The sequence below is a fragment of the Myotis yumanensis genome, unplaced genomic scaffold (assembly GCF_028538775.1).
Source record: "Myotis yumanensis isolate MYYU_CA2020_CCGP unplaced genomic scaffold, mMyoYum1.0.hap1 SCAF_23, whole genome shotgun sequence".
Taxonomy (NCBI): Eukaryota; Metazoa; Chordata; class Mammalia; order Chiroptera; family Vespertilionidae; genus Myotis; species Myotis yumanensis.
The window spans coordinates 11,271,152-11,280,270 of NW_027223774.1; positions in this window are offsets into that span (position 1 = coordinate 11,271,152).

The following is a 9,119-nucleotide window of genomic DNA, read 5'->3' on the forward strand; positions in this document are numbered from 1 at the left end:
GGACTGGAAGGGGTGACAGGTTTAGAGCCGGGCACGTGCTACTCAGATACTAATATTCACAGCGAACACTTACAGCACTGAGTACCTCCCAGGCGTCGCTCTAGGCGTTGACACGTGGTACTTTACTCCTCAGCTACGAGGGAGAGATGCTCCCTCATTTTTCAGACGCGCTCAGGAAGGTTCAAAGACTCGCCTGAGGTCACAGAGCTGGTCAGTGGCTGAGCCAGGCTTGTTCTGAGCTAGTTTTTTTCCCATTGATTTGCAGAGAGAGTAGAAGAGAGGGGGAAAGACAGAAACATCGATTTGAGAGAAACATTGATGGGCTGCCTCCTGCAGGCACCCTGATCAGGGCCCGGGCTGGGGAGGAGCCTGCAACCGAGGTACGTGCCCTTGACTGGAATCGATCCCGGGACCCTTCATCCACAGGCCGATGCTCTATCCACTGAGCCAAACTGGGTAGGGCTGTTTTTTTTTAAAGCATTATTTTTTTCAAATATGTGTTTATTGATTTCAGAGAGAGGAAGGGAGAGAAAGACAGAAACATCAATGATGAGAATCATTGATCAGCTGTCTCCTGCACACACCACACTGGGGATCGAGCCCATAACCTGGACCTGGGCCCTGACTGGGAATCGAACCATGACCTCCTGGTTCATAGGTCGATGCTCAACCACTGAGCCACGCCGGCTGGGCTCTTCTGGCTACTTTTGAGCCCAGGCAGGCAGCTGCGGAATCCTTGTTTTATTTTAACCTAGCTTGGACGGTTGTTGCAAGGGCAGGCGCTGGGCCCAGTGTTCAGTGGTTCCTGCAGTGGCACTGCTGGCCCCGGGGAGGACAATTCTTCATGTGGGCATCTGTCCCGGGCATGGCCAGGCTGTCGGCCCCTCCACCAAATGCCAGCAAGTGGCCTTCTGGCCCTTGTGATGAGAAAACACCCCTGCCTGTGTGTCTGGTGCCCTCTGGTGGCAGTGCTCCGCTTCCCCCCTCCCCCCAAGCCCGTGCCCACTGAGAGCAGTGATGGCCGCTGGCTGCATCCGTGACGGGCGCCCTTGGCAAGCTGAGAACTATACCAGTCGTCCTGGCAGCTCTTATGAATGTGACTCAGCCTCCCTCAGTCTCCCAGCTCCACCACATACATACCTGCTGGGAGGCCTTTGGGTAAGTCACTTCACCTCTCCTGCCTGCCTCAGTTTCTTCATCTGGAAAATGGATCGATAATAGTTTCTATCTCACAGGGTGCGCTTGGGAATTGAATGAGTCACTCATGGAGTGCTAGCTCTGATGATCATGACACAGGGGAATGGAGGCTCGGAGGGGGAGTCCTTTACAGAGACGATCACTGTGACAGTGTATTGGTTTCTTATGGCTGCTGTACAAATGCCCACAAACTTCGTGGCTTAAAGCAACAGGGCTTTGAGACCGACCACTTGTGGCGGGTCACGGCGGCGGGGGAGGCGTCCAAGCTGAGGCTCGGGTCTGCAGCCAGGTGATGGGGTGGGAGGTGAGCTCACCCCGAGATGGGCCCCAGGGAAGGAGCAGGTGGAGGAATATGCTGAGGTCGTTAGGACACGGGAACTGTATCCGTTTCCTGTGGCTGCTGTAACAAACGACCACACGCTGGGTGGCTTAGGACAGAAGAAATGGATTCCCTCCAGGCCTGGAGGCCGGAAGTCTGAAGTCAAGGTGTGGGCAGGGACATGCTCCCTCCGAGGCTCACTGGTCTCTAGTATATATATTTATATATATAAAAGCCCAGCGACTGAACGGTAGAATGACCAGAACGACCGGTCGACCAGTCACTATGAGGTGCACTGACCCAGGGGAGCAGCCGCTAGCAGGCCCAGGGTGAGGCCAAGTCTCTGCACCTATCAAATACCTGAGACAATCCAGACACTGGCCTGACCCCACCAGCTGATGCAGGCCCTCTAAGGTGTGTTCTAGAAAGAGCGCGGGGAGCTGGCATAGGCGGATGGCAAGGGGGTACGTGACTGTGGACCCCCCGGGAAGCTGTCCTGAACATCCCCGATGGTGTCTCCGGCCTGGCATCACACATCAAGGACATTCACCGAGTGGCTTTGGGGTGCAAAGCTCTCTGCCAGGTTCCTCCAGGACACAGAACACACCTTTACCCAAGACATTACCCCGAAATATCGGCTCAGAACTAATTTCCTCATTCAGCAGCTGCTCAGAGGGCGGGTCCACAGCTGCTCAGCACGCTCCCACAGCAGGCTGATCCCCACAGGCCATGCCCCCCACCAGTGCACAAATCCATGCACCGGGCCTCTAGTGTGTGTGTATGTGTGTGTGTGTGTATGCATATATATAAATAAATAAATAAATAAATAAATATATATATTTATTTATTTAAATTTATTTCAGAGAGGAAGGGAGAGGGAGAGATAGAAACAGCAATAATGCCCTCCCTCATTTGGCTCAGTGGATAGAGCATCGGCCTGTGGACTGAAGGGTCCTGGGTTCAATCAAGTCAAGGGCTCGATCCCCAGTAGGGGTCGTGCAGGAGGCAGACAATCAATGATTCTCTCTCATTATTGATGTTTCTCTCTTTCCCTCACCATGAGGTCAGCTAAGATGGTGGCTGAGTGGGGGCGAAAGAGGAGACCTCAGACAATGACAAGAAGGAGCAGCCTGGTGCAGAGCTCAGGAAGAGAGAGTGTTCGCACCTTAACTGCTGTTGAGATCGCTGAGCTCTGTTAGAACGGCCCTTTAACTACCCGTGCGACTGGCGAGGCACCCTCCCCCCCCCCCCCCCCCCCCCCCCCCCCGACTTCTCCTGTTGCAGATGGGCGTGCAAAATGGTGCAGCCTCTCCCGCAAACAGTCTGGCAGGTTCTTATGAAGTTAAACATTACACTCCCTCTATGACTCAGCAATCCCACTTCGACTTGCTTAGCCAAGAGAAATAAAATTTATGCACAGAATCGCTATGTGAGCCCAAGGAAACAAAAACTTGTCTTCACACAAAAACCTGACATGTGAATGTTCATAGCAGTACCAGTCGCAAAGGCCAGGAAGGACACCCATTCACTGATGGTGGATAAAGAAGATCGGCGAGAGCCACACAATGGAATTACTCGTCAGCCACAAAGAGGAATGAAGTTCTGGCTCTGGCCGGTGTGGCTCAGTTGGTTGGGCATTGTCCCACGCGCTGAAAGGTTTCGGGTTCAACTCCTGGTCAGGATACATGCCTGGGTTTTGGGATCGATCCCTGGTTGGGGGCCCAGCTAACCCTTTGGCCAATGGATTTCCTAAGAGGGTGGTCAGCAAGGTCCCAGCAGGGCCGGTGGAGTGGTGAGGGGGAAACCGATCAGAGGGGCTTCTGCAGAAACGGGGGCGAGGATCGGGGCGCCAGCCCCCACAAGCCCCTGGGAAAAGGCAGAGACAGGGCAGCAGCTGGTGTGGGGTGTGGGAGCAAGGAGGTGTTTTTGTTTGAAATGGACAATATCGCAGCATTTTTATGCTGATGGGAATGGTGCCATAGACGAGGGGAAACCCGAAGATGCGGGAAAGCGTGGTGGGGGGAGGGGAGGGGGAGGGGAAGGGGGAGGGGTGCCCCAGGGACACGAGGAGCTGCTGGCTCGTTCCTAAGAATGACGGGAAGGCAGTGTGGTGGGCACCCAGGCGGGTGGGGTGATGGGAGCTCAGGGCGATTCTTTTTCCGATGCGTCCATCTCCTCAGGGACTGTGGGAAGCGAGGCTGCTGGCTGCTGGGAGGGAGAAGGCAGGTGCACCACCCAGCACCCCTGAGCCCTCGCCAGGTGGTGGGCCTGCAAGGTGGAGCCCACCTGCTGCTTCCCTCACTGCAGCTGCCTGTCCGTGTGCAAATGTGCGCCCAGCGTGGCTAGATCTTCTGACTTTTCAAGAGACATTGAGCCCTCGCCGGCTTGGCTCAGTGGCTAGAGCATCAGCCTGCGGACTGAAGGGTCCAGGGTTCGATTCCAGTCAAGGGCACATGCCCGGGTTGCGGGCTCGACCCCCAGTAGGAGGTGTGCAGGAGGCAGCTGGTCAATGATTCTCTCTCATCATTGATGTTTCTCTCTCTTCCTCTCCCTTCCTCTCTGAAATCAATAAAAATACATTAAAAGAGAGAGATTGCCCTAACCGGTTTGGCTCAGTGGATACAGCGTCAGCCTGTGGACTCAAGGGTCCCAGGTTCGATTCTGGTCAAGGACATGTACCTTGGTTTCGGGCACATCCCCAGTAGGGGGTGTGCAGGAGGCAGCTGATCGATGTTTCTCTCTCATCAATGTTTCTTAACTCTCTATCGCTCTCCCTTCCTCTCTGTGAAAAATCAATAAAATATATTTTTTTAAAAAGAGAGACATTAACAATGTAGAGTTTGTTTTAATTTTTTATTTATTGATTTTTAGAGAGAATTTTGTTGTTCCACGTGTGTATGCATTCACTGGTTGATTCTGATCAGAGATTGAACCTGAAGCCTTGGTGTGCTACCCGGCCAGGGCTGGAATTTTTATAACGTGAAGTCTTCTGCTGTTTTACTGTTTTCTTAAGAATTTGTTTTTAACGTGTGGCTGTCAAAGAAGCGTATTCTGAGGCTGGATTGAGCCTTGGCCACCCCTGGACCACAACACGGGCTTCGCAGGAACCCCAGTGATTAAGCGGGGGACAGGGAGGGACCTGAGACAGCCCCCCCAACAGGGAAGCTGCTGAAAGGGTGGCGGAGCGCCTGCTCGAGGCCCAGCAGGTCCTCAGGTTTTTGTATAACCAAAGTAGCCATTTGCATTGTCAACCTTGGCGTATCAGGACGATGCCCTAGCCAGCCCAGCTCCCTGGCCAGGACCGCCCCAGGGAGAGGTGCTGGGCGACAGAAGTCACCCTTCGGATCACGGGGGAAGGATGTGGGTTATCCACATGGGGTGGGAGACGGAAGCTCTACCTTACACCACACACAAAAGTCATCTCCAGGGGACCGAAGACCTCATGGTACAAAACAACATATTGAAAGGAACCCAGTCGATGTGGCTCAGTAGTTGAATGCCGACCCATGCACTGAGAAGTTGGCGGTTCGATTCCTGGTCAGGGCACATGTAGGGGTTGCAGGCTCGATCCCCGGTAGGGGATGTGCAGGAGGCAGCCAATTGGTGTTTCTATCTCATCATTGATGTTTCTATCTCTCTCTCCCTTTCCCTTCCTCTCTCTGAAATCAATAAAAAAAAAAAAATGTTTTTAAATGTTGAGAGGGCCCTAACCGGTTTGGCTCAGTGGATAGAGCGTCGGCCTGCGGACTGAAGGGTCCCGGGTTCGATTCCGGTCAAGGGCATGTACCTTGGTTGCGGGCACATCCCCAGTAGGGGGTGTGCAGGAGGCAGCTGATGGATGTTTCTCTCTCATCAATGTTTCTAGCCAGCTGAGCTATCCCTCTCCCTTCCTCTCTGTAAAAAATCAATAAAATACATTTAAAAAAAAATGTTGAGAGGGAAACATGGGCAAAGAGTTTTGTGAAAGATTGTTGTATTAAAAATAATCTTAATTAGTTCAGTTTTTGAAAGGTAATTTATTCCATGGTTTCAAAGTTCAAAAGTTACGAAAGTGGATACAGTGAAAAAACAGCGCCCCTTACCCTGGCCCACGTGGCTCAGTTGGTTGGAGAATCATCCCGTGAGCTGAACGGTCTTGGGTTTAGTTCCTGGTCAGGGCACATTCCTAGGTTTTGGTTTCAATCAATCCCCAGTGGAGGCGTACACCAATCAATGAAGAAGCAACCATTCAACGTTTCTCCCTCACATTGATGTTTTTCTCTTTCTCTCTCTTTCCCTCTCCCTTCCTGTCTCTCTAATATCAATAAAAACATATAAAAAATAACTGTGCCCCTGAATCTTTATCCCCCAACCATTAACTTGTATAATCAATTTCTTCTTATCTTTCCAGAGATAAATTATGATGAACACACACACACACACACACACACACACACTTTCTTCCTCTTCCCACTTTTTAATACAAATGACGGCATATTGATCACACAATTTTCTTACCTTGGAGATGGTTCCAAAGGAGTATGTCAAGAACTTTCTTATCCCTCTTTATGGTGGTATTGTAGAGAAAGGTGTCTTAGGATACAACAAATACGAACCATAAAAGAAAAGACTGCAGAGCAAGTAAGACATCAGCAGAGACCGCAAACAAAATGAAAACAGGAGCCACGAGTTGTGAGAAGATATTCGCAACACATGTAACTAACACTGATCATTAGCCACAATATGTAAAGAACGCCTGCAAATCCATAAAAAAATATATACAAACAACTGAATGAGATAGTGGTCTAAAGAGGGACGGGAAACAGCTTCAGAAGTCCTCGAAGATGGGGAAAGGAGTCAGGTTATGCACTGTTTTTGCAAAGAGCTGAGGTCCGAGAAGGCCTCAGGATGTTGCTTGCTGATTCCAAAGAAATAATCCGAGGACTGACTGCGAAAGACATGAGTTTATTAGGACTTATGTGCACACGGGGGCGGCCTGCCAGGGAAGTCTCCACAACACAGGCTTTTTTTTTTTTTTTAATATATATTTTATTGATTTCAGAGAGGAAGGGAGGCAGAGAGATAAAAATATCAATGATGAGAGAGAATCAATGATCAGCTGCCTCCTGCACACCCCACACTGGGGATCGAGCCTGCAACCCAGGCATGTGCCCTTGACTGGAATCGAACCCAGGACCCTTCAGTCCACAGGCCGACTGAGCTCTATCCACTGAGCCAAACCAGCTAGGGTAACACAGGCTTTTTCAATACAGAGTTATAAAGCGTCCAGACAACAAAGCAAATAGGGTGATGAATCGGGCGTGCAGGGTGGGTGTGCTTGCGTGCAAGCTGTGTAACATCCAAACACCAGCTGTTTACGATCTGGGAAGTTTCTTTTTGGCTGTTCCTTGACCAAACAGCTGGCCAGACTCCCAAGGGCCCATAATGCACCTACAGATGGCCCTTCTATTCCCACCGGGCGGGAGAGGGAGTCGGAGCTTGGGAAGGGGGCCATGTTCTCACATACCACACGTGCACACGGGGTGGGAGACTGGATCTCTATCTCACATCGGGCACAGAACAGCCGAGATCTCGAGATAGCGTCTGTTAGTAGTGATCAGCGACCTGAGGGCAGACAGGCCTGGAGGAGGGTGTGGGAGCCTCACCAACCTGGTTGAGAATGATTCAGGTGGAGATGGGAGAGATTACTTTTGTTCTGGCCTGGGGAGGGAGGCCAGCCCAGCCCAGAGGGATAATGGGAGGCGAAAGACGAGGCTGGCTCGGAGCCTGCGTCTTGTCAAGATGAGCCAGGCCTGGCCTGCCTTTCCTTCCTGGTGATGCAACCCTGGCCCTGGCTGACAGCCCAGGTCAGGCACCTGTGTGTGGCTACCTGGTGAGGGCCCAAGCACGTCAAACTTTGAAAGGATGCCTGAGTCTCCTTTGTTTCTCCCATTCACATCCCCGGCAGCAGGAAATCCTGTTCGCTTAACCTTCAAAATGCTTCAGAAGCCCCGCCCCCACAGCTACCACCCTGGCCCGGCCGCTACCTGGACGAGCAGTCGCCTCCTTGCCCCCAGCAGATGTTCCCACCGCGGCAGCAGAATATTTTTAGAGTAGAGAGTGATGCCACACCCTCCTCGGCTCCTCTAGTGGCCCCCGCCTCACTCAGCAGGCCCCCTTTTCTCGGACTTCCCAGTGAGCTGACAGCAGCCCACCTTGGCTCACGCCTGTCACTGTGACTTTGACTACCCAGTGAGCCAAAGCAGCCCCATCTCCTGTAGCTTCTTCTATGCCAGTGGTTCTCAGCCTTGGCTGCACATGAGAATCACCTGGGAATCTTTTTAAAATCCTGATTTCTGGGCCTCGTCCTCCGGAAATTCTGTTTCTTTGTGATGGGGTGGGGCCACAACGTTAGTAACAAAAAAACAGAATTGCCCGAGGATGAGGCCCAGAAATCAGGATTTGAAAAAGATTCCCAGGTGATTCTAACGTGCAGCCAAGGATGAGAACCACTGTTCTATGCTAAGCCCTTCCTGTGTCACTGTCCCGGCTTTAAGGAACACACTCTCACCATCACCTGGACTCGTGTTGTGAAATCTCTCCTGCACGAGGTCAAGAACCCACACACCACAGGCCGGCCCGAGGCAGACCTGCCCTGGGCCTGTCCCCTTCCCGTGACATTACCAGGCACAGTCCTGCCTTAGGGCCCTCGCAAGCATCCTCCCAATAAAAAGTAGCGTTAGGAGTATCCCATTCTACAGATGAGGAGACTGAGGCACCCCTGCCCCTCCCCCCAAGGCCATCCAGCTGTCTTTTGTTGAATTCTTGCTGCAGGTCAGGTTCTGTACTCCGCCCTGGATGCGCAGGCTCTCAAAGGAGGTCGGGGTGTCTCCCCTCACTGGGCAGGTGGAGGGCCTGAGGCTCAGAGAGCCGAAGTCACTTCTCTGGGGCCACACAGCCAGGAAGTGGCAGATCCAGGGAGCAAGCAGGTCTGTGTGCAGCCAGCGCGTCCTCTCGCCTTCAGTGGCCCGAGAGTCTCAGTGCAAAAGCCTGAGCTGGAAGACTGAGTGTCCTCTTCATTTCCTTTCCTTTCATTTCATTTCATTTATTTCATTTCATTTCCTGTTTGTTCGTTTGTTATTGGCTAGCCCTGAGCCCTCATACCCCATCCAATGCCCACCCAGATGCCATGTCACCCGTCCACACGTCCCTTGGTATCCAGGAAGCCTTAGAATCGCCGAATCTTTGAACATGAAATGACAGACTTGTCAGCCTCTGGTGGTGACGCATGACCTCCCGGAGGCTGACTCCCTTTGTGGAATTTATTGGAGTTGTGAGCACAAGGAGGCCGCTGAAGCCGGAGGGCCTGGGTTCAAATTCAGCTTCCCTACTCACTGGCTGCCCGACCTCTGGGGAGGGCCTCGGTTTTCCCATCTGTCAAATGGGGCCAATAGTAGCCGTCCCTCTTCATGGGGCTGTGGGGGGGGGGGAGGGTCAAATGAGTCAAGTACTTAAAACAGCACCTGCACTTAATGAGAATCAGTAAATGTTTCTCTTTGAGATTTCGGATCCTTGCTTCTTGGAGCTAGAAAACTCCTGATGAGTTTTACCATACAAACAGCGG